Source organism: Chamaea fasciata, unplaced genomic scaffold (genome assembly GCF_029207755.1).
Source record: "Chamaea fasciata isolate MVZ Bird 193981 ecotype frontalis unplaced genomic scaffold, bChaFas1.0.hap1 SCAF_70, whole genome shotgun sequence".
NCBI classification, from domain to species: Eukaryota; Metazoa; Chordata; class Aves; order Passeriformes; family Sylviidae; genus Chamaea; species Chamaea fasciata.
In genome coordinates, this window is record NW_027094155.1 from 82,413 (window position 1) to 103,037 (window position 20,625).

Here is a 20,625-nt window from a genome sequence, read left to right on the forward strand (position 1 = left end):
GCACAGACTGATGGAGCAGCACTGCTGAACACGGGGACACGCAGAGGGAGCAGGAGCAGCTGCCTGTGTCCACCTGCAGCTCCAAGGCCCAAACTCTGAGCAGACAGGGCTGGAAGAGACTGGCAGGCTCCCTGTTTGCTGTGCTGCCCCACTTGTGCCCGGCCCAGCTCTGCGGGAGGCAGAGGGAGAACAAGGGGCAGCTCCGGCCAGCCCCCAGCACAGGAACACCTCCGGCCCCGGGCCCTGGGGCACTGTCAGCACCCGCTGCTCCGGCCACGGCTTCTGCTGGCCCTGACGGCGACAACCAAACTGTGCCTGATCCCCAGGGAGCAGCAGCAGGGCCTGGATCCGATCCCTCAGTCTGGGGCAGGGCTGGACAAACGACCCCCACAGCAGCAGCAGCAGCAGCAGCACATGGAGCTGACTTTGAGCACAGCCCCCGCCACTGTTCCCTCCCGTGGGCAGCGGTGTCACAGCAGCCTGAGGCACCCGGGAGCTCTCAGGGCCCGCAGGGACTTGAGATGGCAGCCCTGGGCTCCTGAGGGCTGTGCAAGGAACAGAGGTGAGGACTCCCTCTCCACGTGGAGCTTCCAGATGGAAAAGGCTGCTGTGAGCAGGCAGCTGCAAGGGCAGAGGAAGGAGGGTCTCGACCCCTGGATCTGTGCCACTTCCACAGTCCTGGGCAGCAGCCACCGAGCCCCGGGGGAACAGAGGGCACAGCAAGAGGGACAAAAGCAGGCAAGGTCAGAGACTGGAGAGAGCCGGACCTGGGAGCAGGAGCAGCTGCTTCATCGCACTCTTGGAGAAAGCTCTCGGCTGTTTCTAAGCGCTGAAAGGCGTGAAGGGCAGAGAGGAGGGGACACCAAACAATGCTCCTGTTTGCACACCCTCCCCTCTCAGTGTCCCAGAAGGAATTGGATGAACTGTATTCTTCTCTCTGAGTCGTCTCGTTCAGCGTGAGCAGCTTAGCACCAGGAGCTGAAGGAGCTGAAGCCTTAGGCCACAAGAGCTGACCAAGAGGGAACTTTTTGACCAAAGTAATGCTGCTAACATGGACCTGACTGAAACCAGCAGATAAAATCATGGGAATACAGAATCCTTTCTGTTGGGAAAGACCTGGGAGCTCATCAAGTCCCAGTGTTAAGCCAGCAGTGTCAAGCCCAGCACTAAAGCCTGAAGTGCCAAGGCCTGGACAAGAGGCCTGACTGAGGCCTGAACAAGCGGCCCTGAGCCAAAGGTGACCTCTCGATGAACCTTCCAGCCAAAGGTTATCTTTGTATCTGCTCGTTAACAAAATAGGCACCGTCATTAGCGTTGTAATAGATGCATCCTCTCCTTAGTGAAACATGTATTGACCTTTCTGTATTTAGAAGCCAGACAAGGCCATGAAGTCTGACATCTGGCCTTGTTCGGGGCTGTAGGGTCAAAGGCAACTTCCCTGGTTCCTCCTTGGGCCCTGGCCAGGCTTTGGGAGAAACCCAAGAGGAGGATGCAACCAGATGTTCCTGCACTAGGAGTGCTGCTGGCAGTTTGTTTATTCAGCACTATCAAAGCTGGGCCCTCTCCCAGCCAGGCTGGAGCCTCAGCTGTGGCTGGAGGCAGCTGCAGGAATTCCCAGTGTCCGGGAGAGGCTCTGCAGTCCTTGGCTGTGACAGCTTCCCCAGCTGCTGTGTGGGTGTGGGTGATGGGAAAGGCTGAGGGTAACTGGTGATGGATCTTTCTCAATCACTGCGGGCAATCCGTGGTAGTGACGGCTGGCTGCATTGCTGAGCTGCTCCTTCTGTGCTCCTTTGCTGCTTTGAACTGTAGTAAATTTCACTGATTCCTTCAGGTGGTGTCTGTGTCCTTGGTGCTGAGCCTGCCCACTGCGAAAACAAAATTGGCATAGCTTGGCCGGATCAGCACAAAATGACACTTTTTAAATCTAAAGGTGAGGAATCAGTCCTATCCGAAATTCCCGGATGGGAAGCCCTTCCCTAGAGTTCTCTGGCTCTGGAGTGGGCTGAGGTGGGAACAGATTTTTGACAGGGGCCACTGTATTAGAGGGTGTAAAGTACCCCACACTGGCTCTGAAATGGCTCACTACTCAGCCTGAGTGGGTACCACAGTGGTCTCTTGAAAAGGAGAGACTTAGATGCCCTAAAAACCCTGGTACAGGAACAACTGGCTCAAGGACACATAGAGCCATCTATGAGCCCTTGGAACACCCCAGTATTTGTTATAAAAAAGAAATCTGCTAAGTGGAGGTTACTCCATGACCTGAGAAAAACCAATTCCACGATCGAGAGAATGGGCACATTGCAGCCTGGTGTGCCATCGATGTCCCACAATGCTGCCTGCCTCCTGGGACATCCTGACTGTGGACTTAAAGGGCTGTTTTTTCACTCTTCCATTACCCCCAGATGATACCCCAAAGTTTGCCTTGACCGTGCCTTGTATTAATAACGCTGCACCAGTGCAACGTTACCGATGGAAAGAACTTTCCCAAGGCGTGGGAAACAGCCCCACGATGTGTCAGTGGGGTGTTGCTCAGGTACTCTGATCAGTGAGAGAACAGTTTCCAGGGGCATACTGTTACCATGGCCTGGATGACATTTTGATTGCAACCCAAACCAGAAAAGAACTCTCACTGATTCAGCCAAGCCTGTTGCAAGCGTTCAAACCACTTGGGCTGCAAGTAGCACCAGAGAAAGTGCAGCAGCAACCACCCTGGAAATATTTGGGACTCAAAATAATGAACCAGACCATACAGCCACAAACAATTCCGTTTCCAACCAAAATTCTAACTCTAAACGATGCACAAAAACTCTTGGGTACCATCAACTGGGTCAGACCTTACCTAGGACTGACTGACTCTCAGCTAGCACCTTTATTTGACCTCCTAAAGGGTGACTCTGAATTAACTTTCCCCAGAAAATTAATCCTAGAGGCAAAAGCTGCTGTTGAAACAGCAGAGCAAGCTATCACCAACAGACAAGTCCACCGAATATGCCCAGAGGTGTGGATCACTGTGTTTATTCTCATTGTTAGTTTTCATCCTGCTGGTGTTATTGGGCAGTGGAATCCACGCTGGCCTGATCCTTTGCACATTCCAGAATGAATGCTTGCACCTCATCAAGCAAAAAAGACGGCACCCACCGTCTTTGAACTAACTGCACAGTTAATTATCAAATGTTGTCGCAGGTGTTTACAGTTGAATGCTACGGATGCTTCAAAATTGTCTTGTCTCCGTGACACAAGAGCAATTCTAATGGTGTTTTGCTAACAGTACAGCCTTGCAAAGTGCTTTGCAAGGACACTGGAACGCTTTGGGCACCTGCCCGACGTGTCTGTCCTACCTTACGTCCTGTCCAAGACCACCAGCAGCATTCTCCTGGTGGCCCCTCCACAGACGGTGTGGAGCCGTGTGTGGAACAGTGCTGGAAACAGCTTGTTCACCGACCTCGGGGAGAGCTGGGACTCTTAGAGTGACGGTGCATTTAAGGATTCTGTTTGTTTACAAACTGGTTTTCTGTTTACAGAGTGGTTTTTTCTGTTTACAAATTGTTTTTCTGTTAATTGTTAATCTTGTTAATTCTGTTAATTGGTTTTTCTCAGGGTTTTAAAAGTTGAACGTTTTCTTGTTTTAGTGTTAAGTTGTAGTTTGGAACCATAAGCAGTTAACCTGTAACATGCCAGCCCGGAAGATTGTGATCTCGCCTGACAGCTCCTGGGAGTGAGTGCTGCAGCTCCAGTGGTACATGGGACACATCACTGGCTGAGCAGAATTAAGTTGGTCAAAACCTCCTTCAAATTAAACCCATGCTGTCTTGTGTTACCCTGTCTGCAAAAGGGCCCTTGCAAATGGGATAACGGAAAACAATCTGCATTTTAATAAAAGCAAAGGCAGGAGATGTAGCAGGGTCCAGCTGGTTCACAGCTGGGCACAATGAGTCTGATCATAACAGACCCAACTGGGCTGACCTGGCTTGTTCTAGAAGTCCCCGGGGGAACAAAGAGCTCAGCCAAGCCCATCCAAGCCCTGGCTGCAGACACACCCCTGGCCAGAGATGTGGGCAGTGCAGAGATTCCCAACCAGTTGGCTTTCCAAGCCCGGGAAATTCAAACTCACCATAAAAGGGAGCTTGGAACAATAAATTGTGGCTGTTGGTCAGAACTCAAGAAGATACTGTGTGGTGTGTCTGTCTCCAACCCACCAGCCTTGTGTTACACTATGTCTAAATCTATGTTTCTATCTATATCTCTGTCTTTATATGTGAAACAATAATGATAATGTGCAGTAATGCTGACAATACTGATTTGCCACCTTTGGCTGCTCAGGGATGTGACACTAAATACCCTACAGAAAAGCATTGGCCACGACTCAAATGTCAGTGCTAAACTTTGTGAGACTGCTTGCAAGGAGTAAAGGAGGAAGGGATGAAATTGGCGATTTTTATGGGGTTTGCTGATACTGTGGTGTGGAATGCTTTGTCTGTTACTGTGAAAATACAGTGATTTGGACTGCTGGTGTTTTCATGTACCAGACTATTCACAAGCTGCAGGATCATCAAACAGACAAAGGGGCAGTTGAAGGAGCAGGTGAAAAAATCAGGAGATGGGAACCTGTCCTGATGGAGAACCCATCCCACAGATGTTCTCCATACCCTTAACGATGGACCCAGTGGGGAAATGGAAACCCCTGGATGTGCACAGCTGCGCCCAGTTTGCGAATACAACCGTGCACAGTGAGACTTTGACTTCTGGGGAAATTGTTCTGGGTGTGATGGCCCCTGACAGGGCCACCCCAGAGGCTGCAGGGCTGGACCTTCATGCATTAGAATTAATTAGGACAAATCAGAAGCAAATGAGAGTTATCAATACAGGAATAGGAACTCAGATTTCTCCAGGACACTGGAGGTTTGAGAACTGCTCACTGGAGCTTGGCCTTGAAAAGCGTTGATGTCATGGGAGAAGGAATTGATGCAGATTGTCAAGGAGAAATCAAAGTCATCCTTTGAAACAATAGTGAACAGAGTGGATTATTTAAGCCTATGGCGTGGCAGCAATTACTGATATTGCAGTTTGAAAAACAGTTGTGCAGAGAGGAGATCCACAGTGTCACTGCGGTCCCCTGGCTCCACAAGGCCCTGCAGGCTCCCACGGCACCTTTGGTTCTATGGGGCCCGCAGGGTTTAGCTGGCGGGCAGGGTCAGCACCAAAGAGACACGCACCAACTTAAGGAAGCCCAAGCCCACCGCGGGGGGACCCGCCTCCCGCCGGGGCTCTGCCGGCACCGCCACCGGGACCCCCCAAAAACACCTCCCGGGGACCCCCCATGTCCCCTTGAGGGGCATCTGCGCCTCAGCTCTGGAGCCCTGCGAGATCCAAACATCAAGCTGCCCGGCCCCGACAGAAAAAAGCCCCGGGAGCCATAAATATATTTTCTGTGAGCTCCAAACATCTCTCCCCACTTCAAAAAAACCGCCCAGGATATTTGGGGCGCGCTCCCCCTCCCCGGTCACCCGCAGGACACGGGGGCGATGGTCCCGGGGCGAAGGAGCTGCAGATCCAGAGAGCAGTGAAGTCACGCAGTGCCTCCTCTGCCGGCTCCAGCTCCTCCATCCCTCCTCTTCCTCCTCCTCTGTCCCTCCTCCTCCTCCTCCTCCTCCTCCGTCCGTGCGGCCGCGGGCCGGGAGCTCTCGGGTGAGCGGGGCCGGGCCGGGACACGATGGGAAAGGGGTGGGTCACCCCCAAACCGAGCTGGGGGCAGCGGAGGTTTGGGGGAACAATGGGAAAGGGGTGAGAGGGGGGGATAGGGGGAGGTGGGACAGCGGGAAGGGAGTTCCCAGTAGGGGTCCCCCAGTAAACCCCAGGACTCCCAAGCCCTGTCCCAGCGCCCACAGTTCCCTCCACAGCCCCGGCTGAGTGGGGGGCTCAGCCCAGGACCCGTCATTGTCTGGGGCTCCCTCGAGTGCAGCAAATGGGAGAGTGCCCCCCAGGGTGGATTTTTGGGGGTCTCCCCACCATCACGGCTTTAAGAACCCCCGACAGTCAGGCGCCGCTTTAACTCCCCTTGGCAGGGCGACACCACTCCCGTTGATTCCGGTAGTGGAGCCCCCATGGGGGGTTGGGGGTCCCGGGAGGGTTTGGGGGTCCCGGGGGGGTCTGGGGCTACCTGGGTGATGCCGATGGTGGTGATGAGGACCCCGTGCCAAGTATAAACCTTCTCAAGGGGGCTTGGGGGCGTGTTGGGAGGTCCCATGGGAATTTTGATGTCCTGAGAGGGTTTAGGGGGTTCGTACGGGGCGTTTGCAATCTTGGGGAGTTTTTGGAGGGTCCCAGGGATGTTTTTGGGGTTCCAGGGGAGGTTGGGGTGTCACGGGGAGATTGGAGGTTCCCAGGGAGGGGCTGGGGGGTACCTGGGCAGGGCAGGTGACAGAGCTGGGACCCCGTGCCAGGTCCGAACCTTCTCACTGGGCAGCGTCAGCGTGTTCAGGGAGATCCTGGGGGACCCCGAGGGTCACCCCAATTCCCAGGGGACCCAAAATACTAAGGGCTCCCCTGAACTCCCTCACCCCTGGATCTGCTGCAGGCAGGGGGACACCAGCACTCGGCCCCTGCCCCCACTATCATGGGGGGGCTGTGGAAGAAACCAGGGGGGCACAGACAGGTCAGGGTGGAACCCCAGAGTCCTGGAGGAGGGGACATGGGGACAATCCCAGGAATCCCCGTGAGGGGCTTAGGGGGGACCCAGGAGGATTTGGGGGCGGACTGGTGGGGTCATGGGGGGATTTCCAGGAGTCTTGGGAGGGGGGGAAGAACAGGGTGAGCCCCCAGGATGGGTTTGGGCAGAACCGGATTGGAGCTTCCAGACGCTGAATCCGATGAGGAGAATGACCACGATGGCAGCGATGACGGACACAGCGACCACCAGGGTGAGATTCCTGCTGGATTCCGGCTCTGGGAAGCACGGGATGGTGAGGAGGGGCAGGGGAACCTCCATCGCACTGCGCCACATTCCCAAACTCCCAGTTACCACATTCCACATTCCCCGCCTCAGCCCAGGAGAAGATGCCGGGCTCCGGCATTCCGGGATGCTCCACCCGGCACCGGTGCTGCTCCCGCTCCTCCGGCAGCGCCTCGATCCTGGCCCGGGGGGGGAAGGCGCCGTCACTGTTGGGAATGATCCCGGATTTCATCCCCCTTCATCCAGCTGATCCCCGTGGTGCTGGGGTAACATCTGTACGTGTGGCAGGACAACATCGGGAAACAAAGGTTTACTTAACCGAAACAAAGAGGTGGACAAAGGTGGAAGGGGGAGATAACGCCGGTAAAAGACAAAGCTTGAGGCAGCTGCGTGCTTTTCTTTCTCCGGCGTTCGGGGAGACGCGTGTCTGCCGCTCCTCGAGGATCTCAGCCGCCGCAGAGCACGCCGAGCAGAGAACGGCTGTTGCTGGCTGGAGGAGTTTCACTGTGGCCAAAGGGATCCAGTCCTGGGAAATCTACTGTCACCAGTTCAGCCTGAATCCTGAGTTTTCCCTGCCACCTGCGGGAGCTGGTCCAGGCCCTGCCTCGCCTTCGGCTCCTTCGGCGCTGCTCCTCTTGCTGCAGCGTGACCCTGCACCCCCTGCGCTGCCGGGACATCCTGCCCCTGCCTGCCGGGACACCCTGCCATCCCAGCGACCAGCCCGGGACTTTTCCACTGTTTCAGCTTGGTGCTCTGAGGATCCTGTAGGGACAGCGAAACCAAACTGCCCTGGGTTTTGTGAAACAAAGCCCTCAGGGTTCTTGGTACTGTTGTCGTTTGTTATTAACGCTGTAGTTGTTTGGTGGGGGGGGAGTTTTTTGTGTTTGTTTGCTTTGTATTACATACTAGTAGAGAACTGCTATTCCTATTTCCCAAATCTTTGCCAAAGAGCCTCTGATTGTAATTTTACCTGGCAGATACCTGTCTTCCCAAACCAAGACAAGGAGGAAGGACAAATCTCACTCCCTCCGCTTCCAAGGAGTGTATATTGTGCGTTGTATACTCCCTTGGGGTGTTTGCCACCTTTCCTGAGGGTGAACTTGTAGGATTTGTTGCAAACTTATTCACAAGAAATGTTGTGTGTACCTATTAGAGTTTTAGAGTGAGTTAGGGATTTGGCAAAGGTGAATTGTTTAAGTTGAAAATAATTTTTGGGTGTAACAGATCAACCCCTGCATACTACAGATAAAAATACTTGCAAGAACCTTTCCCTTTTTCATTTATCATTATGCATACTGCTTCACTGGAAAAGGCCTCACAGGATGTGTTTGGAGAGGAGCCAGCTGTTCCATTAAACAACAAGGAATATTTTACTTTTGAAAGAAAGAGACAAAAACATGCCATTTTTTTAAATGGCACGTTCTTAGTTATCAGATTAACAACATTTTTGGAGGGGTATTCAAGCAAGTATTAAGCGTAAAACATACAAATAAACGTACTCTTACTTTCAGCAATCCTTTAAGAACTAGAGACTTCTCTTAAAGCAGGATCCCTTTCCTTCTGGGTGGATCACCTTTAGGTATTCCTCCAAACAAGCTGCAGCTGTCCCATGTGACACTGGCAGTGGCAGCTCTGGGCCGTGGTGCTTCCCCAGGAGTTTTTGGCGGCTGACTCTTGCTTAGGTAATTTAGTAATTGTGCTGCCACCTTCGGGATCCCCAAAAGGTCTGTCTCCCACATGCCTGCATGTTGCACGACTCTATTTCATTTCCATACGTTCCTCTTTTCTGTGCACGATTGGTCTTTGGACAGATAGAGGAGGGGTTTTAGCACCTGTTAATGAATTAATTAAATGGTGGATGTACTGATGTAATCTCTACAAAATGATTCTGTTAGATACTTTGGAGACTTCTGTTTTGCTTGTGTGATCTTTACTATTTGAGGGAAACTTTCAAACTCCTGATGGGCCTTGAGTGATTTTTACTTCTTGGACAGACCGTGCTTCTCTTGTCTTTCTACTTGTTGTCCCCTTAATTTTAGCCCCTAGAGGGCTAAACTTTACAGTTTCATTAAATAAATCGTAAATGCTTCAGTTTATAAATAATATAGATGTTCATTGTATATTTTTATATAATTTAATTTTGTCCCCTACAGGGCTAAAATTTGGAGGGTGAGTGCTGCTCTTCAGGAAAACCTGGTGATGGAACAAATGAGGCGCAGCTGGCATCAGTCAAGGTTTCAGTTAGACAGAGTGGAAACTCTGCAGTTGGACCAAGTGCCTTCATCAGAGCAGCAAGTTCCAGAGCTCCTTCACTGTGGCACCTTCGGGCTTGGTGGCAGGAGAACCTGACACAGTGAGTGTAAAGCAACGACACCTGAGCTTGCAGAGTCTGTGGGTGAGTAAAATCTGGTCTAAGTTCTGTTGTTTTACAGAAGAAAAATGTTGTAGCTGATCTGTCAAACACAGTAGACTCAAAGTGAGGGCCTGGCAGTGACTCTGTAAGAAGAAATGGTTTATAAAACAGGGTAAAAAAGTGGGAGCTGGCTGCTGAAGATTGATAGCAGAGATTTTTTTTGGCTTGGTTGTCGCACTAGTGATTCCACGTGATATATTTTGATGCTTTTCAGTTTAGATTGCTGTACAAATATGAAGTTTGTCTTGCCCTTTCTTTGTTGGGCAGCTTTATGGCCATGATACTCAGGAAATTATGAGCTTTCTTTATGTTGTTTTATACTGTTGGCTGGGGATTATTTGTGGGTTTTTTTTCTGCTTGAGGTCTCAACCATTAACAAACAAACATGTGCTGGACTTCTGCTTTGTGCATAAACCTCCAAAGTGGAAAAAGGCCTTTGATATTTCCTGTATTTCTGTTATAAAGTAGCTACAAGTGGTACAGTTTTGGGGGTGGGTGACTCACTTCTTGAGGATTTTATTTTTAGAAGTTGGATTTGACTTTGTTGATATTCCTTTCAGCATCTAGATTTTCTGTTTGGGCATGTATGTTCTACGTTGAGTTTAATGATCATAGTGTCAAAAAGTCAATATGCTGTTGTAGAAGTGAGAAGTTTGCCTGAGTACTGGATTCCAGGGAGGAGAAATAGAAGGAAATAAGTAAACACTGTTGCAGTTTGTCTATTTAAAAGCTCTATTTAATATATTTTTTACCGTGTTGATTGCTGAGTTTAATCAGAGTCCGAACAGATTTCAAACCTTCTCTCCAGTTTTAGGCAGCTTGGAGATGGCAATTTCAAGATTACCTCATCTTGTTGGCGTGGTTTCTTTCTAGGAAGGCTAACTGGTACATCAGAATCTACTTTGTTTTTCCAGAAGCATCAGTACTTCATGGTATTGTGGGAAAGTTCAAGTCATTACCGTGCCAACCCGTCACAGTTAATTTTTTGGCAGAATGAATCCATACCAACCAATGGTTTCAATCGATTTCTTATGCAGATTCTGCAGTAGATGTGCAGATCTGTTGATTAGCTCAGCCTGTTGGAAGAGTGGGGTCTGCCCCATTTGTTGTCCTTGGGGACAATCGTGGCTGGGTTATTGCTGGGGGCCTGTCAGCTCACAAGGAAATGCCCTTCAGCTCTTACCCTGACTCAGATCAGCATGAGGAACATCATGACATTATAGTTATTTTTTTAAAAATGTTTTTCATGTATTTGTCAACTTGTACTGGTGCTGCATAAATTCATTAGGAGTCCTTGTGGAGTGCTGAGCAGGGTTGTGGTAAATGAGTTTTGCAGGTGCGGACTGGTGGAATTGCAGTTTGCCCTGCAGTGTGTTTTAGTCTCCTTTGTGAGTGTTTCCCCACCCCTCACCTGGCTGTAACATGTATAAGTGCCCAAGTGAGCAGTTATTTACCTGTGGCAAGTCTGTTGTACCTAACCTCAGGAAATTGTACACCTCCTGGCCCTATTTACCTTGATCTTATTCCATAAAATCTTCATGCTGATAATCTGCGCAGCTCAGAGGCACGGAAAGATGATCTGCCAAAAGAGAGAATACTTGCTCTGAACTCTGTGGCGGCCCTCAGGAGTCATTCTGATTGATGTCTAGGGATTTCCCAAGGATTTGACATGCTTGATCTTGAGCTTGTAATTAATTGTCAGAGCTGCTCTCAGCTTTAGAAATGGGTTTCTACTAGCTGGTCCAAAATAGCAATGTTGGGCTTTGAAACTGTTGCCGTTTACGTGTGAAATCAATTGCACCAAGAGCATGTTGTTTTCATGAGTAACAAAAAGGATCCTGTTCTGTAATGTCATCCCATCTGTTAGAAAATGTTAGCACCTCTCATTTCACAAGGCTTTTTTTTTGTACACGGCAAGGATGCATTAAATTTAGTCACGTGCAGAAAGAAATCTGCACCTGGATACTCGTTGTAAAAGCACTAGATATGTGTGATTTCTCTGTATTTTAACAGTTATTTGAATACAATAGATGAAGCTGGTCAGATGATGAAAGGGCTCTTTGGCTATTGAAAGCCCTCTTGCCACCTCATCTCTCTTACTGTCAGTGTATGCCTGACAGTTAATAATAGCTTGAAACTGGTATAGTTTCAAGCTATTTTTTGCCCATTTCCCTCTTGGTTGCCATCAAAAGAACAGGTTCTATTAGGGGAGCCTTTCTTCCTGCAAGTAAATGGATGTTTAGTGAAGAGAAAATGCATGGCAGTGGTGGAAACTTAGCAGAGCTTCCTGCTCCTGCTGCACTGCTCATTTATCACTCCCCATTTATCCATGGGGAAGGAGGGCAGTGTCTCTCTTTAGGATATCATGCCCTGACTCGGGGAGATTTACCTGGTGGTCCCACCCCAGAATGGTCCATAGGAAGCCTGGCAGGCTGCCAATTTCTTGCTTAGACCGAGGAATCTAAGGGGCTAAAACCAGGAGAATATGTTCTGCCTGTGTTACATGATAGACATGAGCAACGTGTTATCACAGAGATGTGACAGGGACCTCGTTAGGCCCAGCAGATGTTTTAGTCCTGGCTCTCCTACTCTGAATGTGAGAGCTGGAAACATGCTGGCAGTGTAGTGCACATCCTCAGAGGACGGAAGGTAATTTGACAGCTCACTTTAACCCTCTTCAATAATGTTGACTCTTCTGGCATCAGTTTGTTGAGAATGTGGCTTCTCATGTGGAAAACCGAGACTTCTTGTAGTAAAAATAAGGATTTCTTTTCCTGATTTGGTTTTCTTTTTTTTTTCTGGCTTAGGTTAGAAGAGAGAAATATTTGAATGTAGCATTGACGTGTTTAATTTCTAAGCTTTATTTGGAGACTTTGAAATAGTGAAAATACGTAAGCATTATTGAAGGACTAAAGTGTTCTTGTTTGATGCATTCGACTGTTCTTTTCTTTCTGAGAATCTGTGTTTTTAGAGATACCAGGCAGTACTTTTTCCTTTAGCAGTGCCAGAGTCCTGCTGTCTGTCTCAAGAGAAGGCAAAAAAGGTCAGATAAGAACTGTTTAGATAAGATAGGTGGCATTTCTGTCAGTTCTCAATAGCCGGTGAACCAGATGAGGAGCTGCACAAAACTGAAAACAAACAAGTAATGTTGCTCTGTCCCTGTCCCCAAGTCTAAAAAATCCTCTCAATGCCCTCAAGCTGCTGTCTTAGTGAAGGGCATCTTTTCTCTTGAGTGCAAGTTTAGAAAATGTTTTGTTGTGCTGGTTATGTTAATTAAAGCGATGTTTGTTTTCCAAGACAGCGATTCAGAGGGCTGTCCTGCTCTGCATCATTACCTGTCACAGCAAAGAGAATATATTAAGATGGGAAACTGAGATTGGTGTAAAATTCTGTCTTATCTGCAAGGTATATCAGCAGTGTATTTCATAGAGCTTGATTGTATCCAAGATTCCAGGGGGCTCCTGGTGTCAGGTGAGAATCCTTCTTTATGGAAAGCACTTGCTCTTTTCATATTGATATTGGTGAGCCAAAGAAACTGTTTTTTGCTGCTTCTTGTAGCAAACCAAGTGTGAAATGTGAGCTGTAACAGCACTGCCTAAGCCTCTCTGGCAGCCTCATGCAGTAGCCTGCTTTTAATATTGGTTGGTAAGATGACAGCACTTTGCTGCCAGTCTGTGAGGTATCCATGTAAGGTGGGTTACCTTTGCTCAGGTGCCTGGAGACTTGTTCTTACAAGAGATACAAACAATGCATTCCAGAATTTAGCACATCTGGGACATTTTCTCTTGCTCTTGGAGAAAAAGGTCAAATGCTCCACAGCCTGTTTCTCTTAAATAGCAGAAAATCCCAGCATGGATTGAAGATTTGACCCCATTAAAATACATCAGATCTAACATAGCTGTGTGGTTTTAGCTGTGTACATAAATACAGAACTGCAGATGAATATTTAAGCACTCCTAGTGTAAATAGAAATACGCAGATGCACATGCTAGGCATCCTCATGCATGCCTACAGCTGCAGAGAAAATGTACAGCAGGCAAAGGACTTTCTGATCCAATGAAATGAATGGCTTTATTAAGATCTTAGTTCCTCATTAAAAGTACTGAGAAGTAGAACTTGTATGAAAGACTAAAGCTGGGATTTCAGATTAATGTGTGTGGATAGTCAAGATGAACTCAATTCTGAAACGTAGGAGTGTCTATGGAGATCTGTTGAACTGTGTTCATATATATCACTGTTTCTTCTTGTCCCAAGTTTTTTTTTTTTTTTTTTTTTTTTTTAAATTTGGGTTTGCCATTGTGCAGTTTTAGGAAGGTTAATATTTAGTGCAATTTAGAAGTCCTAAAGAAAGCAAGCGTTTTAATACAAGACATTTCTCCCATTGTTTTAAGAGGAAAAAATGATCTTGTGTCAATGGTATGGACTCTTATCCTCCTGCTTCAGTATTCAATTATTTTGATTCTTCTAAATTTTCAGCATCATGTGCACATGAAATTGGCCTCTTAAGTGATAGATATTTTTTTGAAGGTTTGCTCAATTGTGCTTTCAGATTTTTCATTCACCTTCTGGTGGCTTGGCTGGGTCTGCATACACAAGTGCCTGAACTGAACTATCATTAGCAAGTGGTGGTTCAGTTTTTCCTCTTCTGGTCTTTGTGGCCTCTAAGTTTTTCTTGTCTGCTGTCTCTGCAAACCAGTTTTTCTGCAGGGTCACTTTAAATCACCTGGTGTAACAAACCTGAGTGTGACAAATGTGTGCATTAGGGAATGTGTCTTGCTGGTTGTGGCCATCAAAATAGGTTTCACATGGTAGAAATTTGATAGTATATCTACAGTTCTCCAATCTTGCTTTTGCCAGTGTCCTTGAGTTCAGTTTTTTAACAGTCACAATGAGTTACTGACTAGCTGGCATTGAAAAAATTTGACTTTACCCTCAGGGGCCACTGTAGGCTTTGTTCTGATAAATACTTGTCCAAACCTCCCCATTATTTTTTCTTCAAGACAGAAAAATGTGACACAGGGTGCTGTGCCTGTTATCTCCCACCTAGACTTGTTTGGTTGTTTGGTTGTTTTGGTTTGTTTTTTTTTTTCGTTTGAGAGAAACTTCAACCTTTCTATTCATTGACCTGGTGAATACTTTATCAATGTATTAAGGTCCTTTTATTAGTGTGGATTTTTTTTAAAGTGTAAAATAAAAATCAGGGAAATATTCTAATTGTATGATTTATATGGTTGGTTCTACTCCAGAAGAAAGCTTAATTGTTGAAATATTTCTGAGTTCCTGTGTGCTGATTTCTTGAGTAGTCTGTGCTAAGTCTTGAGCAGAAACTTGCAGAAGAGCTGCAGGATTGAAGGAGAGCAGAAGTGACAAAAGTAAAGTTCTCTGGGGAAATCTTATGGAGGTTAAGCAAGTGCAGCAGGATTTGAGCAATGCTGCTCAGTCCATTTGTTCATGTGTGGATGCCAGGGTGGAGGAGACTGGAACTGGGAGCCAAGATCGCTTAGAGGTGTGTCTGTGAGAGAAGCCAACTGCAATCTGCTGGTTTCTGGTGACTTTAGAGGTACCTGTCCAGTGTTAGTCCTGTCTCCTACTGGAGCAAGCTGTTGATCACTTGGCCAAAAATGTTGCTGCTTTAAAGAACTTCCCCAAACTTTAGGGAATAGTGGGACTGTCATTAAGAAAGAGATATAATTCCAAGCACTTTCTCTTGGTTTTAAATGCTGACTTCATGGGGTTTTTCCCCTAAGAGTAGGAGAGCTTCATGTAAGTCTTGAAACTGCTGGTGGTTGATAGGCTTTTATTTATTTAATCAGGGCAGTGCATGTTACAGAACTGACAGCAAAGGGATCAGGGCGGGAAATATTTTTTACTAGGCATCAACATGCTGCTGTGCTGTTGGGAGAAAGGGGAGATTGCTTTGCCAGCACCATCTGGGAGCCTCTGCTTGGCTGTATGGTAGGCAGACCTTTTGTGAATCAGTGGAGAATTGCCTTTGGAATAAAGCCTCTTGGTGGCAGGTTTTTTTAATCTGCTGCACTGACAGAATTGCTCCATCTTGTCCTCTTAATGCAAGCGTGTGTGCCAAATCTGCCTGAAGGGATCTGTATCCAGGAGAGAAGGAAATGGTGATGCCTCTGAAAGGTGCTTGCCTTCTTTTGAGAGACCAAATAAACTTTTGGTGGCTTTGTGGGGCTACAGCCGGCGCTCTTGGGTTATATATTCTTCTTATATAAATATAGTACACACTTTAAATTTATTGTTGGAGGAAAGAATAGAAATGTTGGCTGTGACTTGCAGAGGCAAACAGCGTATGCTGTGTGTATAATTGTCAGTTTCCTTAAAAATAATGTTTCAGAGTCTGTGTCTCCTCAAGATGGTGGCAGAGATACCGGAGTGCCCCTGGTGGGCTTCAGGGGTGGAGGGATGGATGCAGTGTTTGCCTGTGGAAAAGGTGGGGTGGCGAATATATCGAGTTGTATGAAATGGCATTTACAGAACTTGCAAATAAGAGCTTCAGCTGTTCAAGCTTCCTGCCCTGAAGTGTTTGTGATTTAGTCTCTCCTCTCTGAAGAGCACCCCGGTAGGTTTTTTTGGTTTTTTTCCCCTGTGTGGGGCAAGGTGGAGAAGAAAGAAGCAGGTATGAAGAGAGCAAATTGAACAGCCAATATTGCCAACAGCCAGTAACATCTTCAAAGTTTACCTGCAGCTTGTAAATTAAAAATGCCAAGTCTTCCTTGTGCTGAAGTCAAGCACGCAGCCACCAAACATACACCTGGTGAGTGCAAGGAGAGATGGCAGACATTTTAACTGGTACCTTTTTCCAGTGGTCTTGAATTAATGTACTTCCTTGAATGATCCAGGAGCATTTGTCCACAAGTCCTGAAGGCCATCTGCAGTTGCTTAAAGTATTTCCAGTGTTTTTCTTTACTGCAGCTCCAAGTTGGTTGGAACCAGTATTCTATCTGCCTTTGGAAAAAATGTAGTAGATTCCAGCAGAAATGAAGTTTCTCTATGGAAATACGAGTGAGGAAATTCAGGCTTGAAAACACTCCGATTCAATTGTGATTGAAGTTCAGTCACAATTTGAGCAATGAGCAACACCCTGGAACGTTCACATCTAAGTAGCATCTGATCTTGTAGGGCTTGGTAACGTGTTAGGGAAGATTTGAGTGGAATCCAGGTATTTTTGGGCAGTGACATTATTCTGAGGGAGTTTTGGATTCTCTTAGGCACCAGTAGTACCCTAGTACAGCTCCTGCAGGCAGTGGTCTTGTTTCAAATACATCAGAACTTCATTTGCTTTACTGAATATGGAGCAATGTGGTATGAGGAGAAGTGGGTGCAGTTTGAAATAGAATTCCCGTATTTGTGGAATTTAGGTGTTATGCTGGGGAAGAGCCACCAAAAGAACCGTTAGACAAACAATGAAAATCGGCAATAAGGTGTGGATTTTTGGTGTAGCTTGTCTCCCTGTTGAGCTAAAGAAATATTTCCAGCTAATGTAGAAAGGGGCGATGATCTTGCTGCTGAACTACTCTGCCTGCAACAGCCTTCAGGGCACAATGCTGAGCCAGATCATCAGTGCCATTTTGTAGCCTGTGACTGATAATCCAGGTTTCTTCTTTTCAAGGGATTGCTGAAGAAAGCGTGCCTGAATTCCTTTAAGTATTTGTGGTGACCAGTAGTTAAACAGGAGAGTGTGCACTTACAGACGTGTCAGTTGGAAAACTCCATATTAAGGAAGGTGAAAATGACTTTAAATACGAATATGGAACTTGGATGTTGACAGAAGTGCTGTAAAAAGCATTAAATGTTGGGGGCGTTTAGAAGACATGAAGGCATCAGGGGTAAGTAAGGAGCAGTGGGAAATGTCCTTGTGGCTCGTGAGAGCGCCTTGTGAATGGGCAGGAATGTTTAGAGCATGACTGAACATCATGAATGATGGGAAGGCATTGTATCCTTTGTGTGCTTTGTTTCAATAGCCACAAGAACACTACCAGTACTAAGGAAATATTCCAGTGAAAGCACTGCTGGAATAGTTTCAGAAAGAAATAGAACAGAGGATCTTGTAACCTTTCAAATCCTATTTTGTTGTATGACACTTCTTTGGATGGGAATGTTTTAAAATTGCTCTTAAGTACACAAAGATAACAAAACCTATCCAAACAAGCAAACTCCATGTACGTTTACAAAAAAACCCCCAAAAACCTATGAATAGAAGCCTCCCATCAAAGGGGTGAAAATATTAGGACGAAGAATTCCCCCATGTAGAATAGCATTTCCAGGAACAAGAACTAATTGCTTAGAGCACCAAACAAATAATTTGTTTGTAGACAGAATCCAGAAATGCAGATCATTGTGTGCTGTATCTTTGAAGCTGAGCGATATTTTCTTCTGATCATTACAAGCATATATACAAGCTATTTTTACAGCTGGTACTAATGACTTAAACTTGTGATCAGTCAGACTTTTCTTTGGCAGTGTATCTGTTTTAAGGATAAATGAGCACAGGTGGTTGCAGAGTTAGAGCTGAAGAAGCAGAGCATTAGTAAGTGTTTGACTGATCTTGATTGAGCCACAGTCAAGAGCAAAAGACCCCTATGAGCAATTACAGACCTATTGTTTCATAATTTATAATCACTCAATTGATTCGAATTTGATGGGCAGCTACTCTGACAACTTGTGTTTTGCTTTTCTTATTGTTTTTTCTGGTTTCTCTAACTCTGAAATGATACAAGATAGGAGGGCAAAGTAGCTCCTGTCAGTTCTGTTAAAAGGTTGTTCCACTTGACAGTTACGTACTATTTTTCCATCTTTGAAATCTTGGCTGAATGGATTATGGAATCACCGTTACGTATCAGTCATCAAGTTAGGATATTTTTAAGTTTGTTTATTAGTCTTTGTGCTGTAAAATAAGCAACTCAACGTAAAAACTAGTGATGAGGAAGAGTTGCTCAGTTATGGTAACCTACACTTTTTCCCTTCAATCCCTGTTTGTCTTTCATTGCAGTGACTCTCAGTATTGTTTCCAATAATCCTCTTTCCAATGGCAGAATAATGTTTTTAGTCTGAATACAATTCTTGCTATCATATTTGATCAGGGATAGGCCTCCTGTTATTCTCCATGACCAACCACATTCTGCCCAAAAGATGTGTTGAAAATGTGCACTTTTTTTGTGTGTCGGGCAAAAAAAACCCCCCAACCGAACATTTGTTAATCTTTGTGCTTTATGGGAACAGGTTGCTCCGTTGTCCTTAATAGTTGTGATGGAATGACCAAGCAGATTGTGGGTAAAGATACTTTTGGGTTGAGGTGGTTACACAATTAAATGAATAAAAGATGATATTTCTGCATTGCCAATACGTCAAAAGCTTAGAGCTTTTGTAGTAGAATTTTAATGAAATTAATAAGACACTCTCGGCTGAATTAACAAAGCCAAAATTATGCATCACCACTACTTCTGTCCATTGAAGTATTATAATAAATGTAAAAAGAAAGTCATCACTATCATTCAGAATGCTATGAACAGGGATTGGACAATAACCTGGCTGGTGTAAGCATTTATAGTTCTAAGAGAGCGGAAATAAATTTAAATCCTCTTACAGGTTTAATGACCAGGCAAATGTAGGGTAAAGGAAAACCTTGAAAGTTGTCGTAAGTTGAGTTTTGTTGCGTCTTTTTAGTTCTTGAATATCTTTTAGAGAAAGTCAAATCTCAGAGCTCTGAGACCACCTGTAGCTACAAAGCCTTGAATCCTGTTTGCTGACTCCCAAATTCAAATCTCAACTTTGTGTGGACTGCCTGAAGCCACGAATGACACAGTGAGAGCATTCAGGCTCAAATACTGTCTGCTTTTCTCTAGCTCTAGGGGCAGATTAGGCAGCACTTCAAGTCATTTCTCTGGTTTCAGTCCTTCCACTCTTGTAAAATTGACTCTCCGTGCAAGTTGGCCACTTTGTTAATGACTGTATTGGAGTTCAGGCTGTCTTGTGGCAGTAATGAATGATAGTATCTTCAGAGCATGAGCAATAAGTTTTTTTCTTCATCTTTTAAGTGTTTCAGAAAACATGTTGATTGAAATAAGCTCGTTGCCATCAGTGAGACAAGAGAGAGAGTGGTATGCTTGCAAAAGAAAACAGTGCTCCAATTTTGTACTGTTCAGTAGGTGTTCTCGGCAATTCCCTTCTTCCGAGTGGCCAAGGATCAGAAGAGAGGTCCTGACCTTGTGCAGTTTTGCAATTCATAGATGTCCAGCATGATTTAGGATTTTGGAATTAAATGGCTTGAGTTTGCTAAGTTGTAATTGAGCTGTTGGATTTCATTCATGAAACATAGTCTGGTCAAACAACTGACCCGTATTTTGGTTGGTTATTTGCTGTTCTGAAAAATAACCTGCCTTGTGAAATGGAAAATTGAGGTCAAGCCTTTCATGCGCCTCATTCAAAGGAGCTTTTCGCTCAAAGTCACTTGAATTGAGCCATGTCTTGGTACTGTGGGGAGTTTGTCTAGAGCTAAGGATTATGGTTTATTGTCTTTGAAATCTATTTTTCTGTTAAATTCTCAATGAATACCCTCATCTGAAAGTAGATGTAGTGGTGGTATTTAGCGTTAAATTCCTACTTCTTGCTCAAAAGGTCTGTCTGAACTTCTCTATCTGGTATTGACAAAGTTTGCCTTTTTGTCTGAAAAGATCCTTCATGGCATTTGGTTAGCTCTTGTCTCTGCCCCATCCCAATATAAGGGTGCAAAAACCTGTCTGCCACACCACCTCTTAGGAGGTCGGGGAGAGCTTTTAGGGATGTGTTTCTCCTCCCTTGTAGTACTGTAGTGAGAACAGTCTTTCATGTTTGGCGTCATTGCAAGGAGATCCTCTTTTGGGTAGGTTGTACAACGTGTAAAACCTTTCACTTGCGGGTATAATAACTATGGTAAGGAAAGAGCAGTGAAAGGCAGCCCTGTTCAGTTCATGTCCTGGTCAGCACTGACAGTTGTGCTTCATGCAGATTCTCACTGGGCTGATGGGCTTTGGTACCAAAGCACTGGGTCTCTCATCCTTACGCTATTGATGGTGTGACTGAACTGCTCCCTGCTCTGGCTGTGCAGTTTGCTTTCTTGACAAATATCCCCTGCTCAGGAAAATGGGCACTTCTGAGGGAGCTGCTGCTGACAAAATAACTTCAGTTGCTTATCCTTTTGAAGTAAGGTTTCTTGAGAACCTCAAGGAAACAGTCTGTTTAACTTTTACCTCTTTGCAGACAGTAA

General features: G+C 46.1%; 1 protein-coding gene across 1 annotated transcript in view; it reads left to right on the forward strand.

Annotated features, from left to right (window-relative positions):
• LOC136304308 (zinc finger protein 850-like) overlaps positions 1 to 20,625 on the forward strand; it is a gene marked incomplete at its 3' end in the record, with an annotated part of 300,788 nt that overhangs the window by 17,850 nt on the left and 262,313 nt on the right. The window lies entirely within an intron of this gene.